At 43.8% G+C, this 2,203-nt stretch overlaps 1 protein-coding gene across 1 annotated transcript in view; it reads right to left on the bottom strand.

Moving 5' to 3' along the window:
- The window catches only part of GREB1L (GREB1 like retinoic acid receptor coactivator), a 132,323-nt gene that overhangs the window by 20,165 nt on the left and 109,955 nt on the right, over positions 1-2,203 (bottom strand).

Below are 2,203 nucleotides of genomic sequence, written 5' to 3'. Positions count from 1 at the left end.
TCAGCAGAGCTAACTGAAAAAATTTATTTCTCCAATTAACTAGCAGTATCTAATAACTTGGGAGAGCGGCCTTGGCAGCAGAGAGAGAATTTCTGTCTCCACAGGGTTAGTCCAGCTGTGTGTTCCTCTGCCTCTCCACAGACCAAAGTTTCTGTGAAAGTGCGTGACTAGAAAGTGAAACTGGGGAAGACAATTTTTCTTTTGATTTTCCTTGATTTTCTTTTTGCTAGCATAAGGACCTAAAAATAATGAGTGCCTGGGGCTTTGACATGTAAACTTGCATCCAGAAGATATATTTCTTGACATCTTCCTCAGGAAGGTCAGAGAGGTGCAACCCTCAGGGCACGTCACTTCTGAATGTCTCCCAAACAGTTTCATTCTTGTTACACTTAGGGCATGCCATGACAGCATCCTGGTCAGTGAAATAGTTATTTAAATTGTCTTCCATCTCTTGTTTTATTTGGTGGCTCTGACTCCCTGATGGAGAGGAATGACCTGTCTGGCTGGTCTGGCTGACCAGCAGGCTTGTCTGACAGAACAATGCAGCCACCAGCACTGCAGAGACAGCTGCCCACCCTCCCTGCCCTGCTGTAGCATCACACACCCTGCTAATGCCATCTGAAAGAGAGGCTAAGTTAAGTCACACTTTTCAGCTGGGTTCACTAACACCTATAAAGTTTCCCTCCCTGTCTCTGAAAATGGTCATGATGAGGTCTCATCCTTCCTGCAACCAGGAGGATTTATTGGTGGGACCACATTTTGAGCCTCAGCACTCAGTAGCCTCATATGGCTCCCTCCCCATGCACACATCAAAAAAGGGCTGGGATGCTCGTAGTGAAAGCTCTCCACTGGCTCTCGTCCTATCGTTTCAGTACTCCACCTAATGTCAGAACAAATGCCCAGCAGCATAGACACTAGATCAAATTCGTCTGCAGTAACCTAGGCTGATGAATTTTATAATGGGAATCAGCTCCCCAAACATATGCTCACACCATGTCAGAAATCTTGTGTTATCCCAGGCACCAGATGTGCAGGTATGGTAGCACAGCACCGGGCTCACAGGTGACCTTTATTATTCTGAAATGCTACAGGGACACCCCACCTAAAAAGATACTAAAGGCTTATATTTGGGCAACTGAATTCCTCTCCTCAACTCCCTTCATATGCATGGTTCAGATTTGAGGGCTTTTCTTCTAGTAAACAAAAAGAAAAGAAACAAATCCAGAATCCTACAGCTCTGTTTAGTCCAAAAACGCAGCTTATGTTTTGGAGAGAGGAATAAGAAGAATTATTTAGAAGGTTTTTCACTCTCTACCTGATAAAATTCCTGTATTCCAGACCAATGTCTACGTGGATATCCACCTGCAACAGCTCCACAGTCAAGGCGTCATAGGCTGCTTCAGCACTGTGTAAGGGCTGCAACTCACTACGGCAAAGCACTATTAAGAAGCCCTCATAGGATTCAACATAGAATTATTTAAGAGTGAGATTCATGCCTGTGCAAAAAAACCCACCAGCACAGAGCAGTTCATCTCACATGTCATTGTCTTATTTATGACTACTTTCTTCCCTCTCCTGCTGCACATAAAGTTGAGAAGCAGGAGTCATAGCTTCTTTAAAGGACATTTTATCTGCTTTTGGCTGTAGGCAAGCTCTCCGTGGTTTTGAACACACTGTATAACTCACAGTAGAAGCAGAAAACTAAGGTCTCTGTGAGCAAAGATCAGGACAGATAACCAGTACTACTTTCAGGCTGATAGCTAAGGCAGGCAACCCATTGCCCCTTTGTTTAATGTAGTGAGGTCAATACATGAAGTGGGTTTGGCTACTTGAACCATGCTCTTGTAAATCCATGCAAAATTTTAGGCAGGTGCAGATATGCTAGGCATATATGCATGTAGCCTCTTCAGGCTTTCAGCATGCAGGGGGCTGAGGAAAGAAATCTGTGACAAACAGTATACTTTACCAGTTATCAGAAGGGCAGAAGATGGATGAACAGAGCAGACAACAGATACACTAGACAGACAGATAAGTTGGTGGAAATAATTAGTTTGCCTACAGAGATCTGAGCTCTGCTTTTAGAGATGAACACTATCTGACGCATGCTGTTATTCAACTTTAAGAAGTGCTGGTGTTCGACTTCATGGACCAGTAACAATTCAGGTTTGCTCCAAGTCTCTCTACCTTTTAAGCTCAAAGTACA

This window comes from Geospiza fortis, unplaced genomic scaffold (assembly GCF_000277835.1).
Source record: "Geospiza fortis unplaced genomic scaffold, GeoFor_1.0 scaffold53, whole genome shotgun sequence".
Lineage (NCBI taxonomy): Eukaryota > Metazoa > Chordata > Aves > Passeriformes > Thraupidae > Geospiza > Geospiza fortis.
Note: the sequence above shows the minus strand (reverse complement) of the source record. Positions and strands in the feature narration are given on the sequence as shown.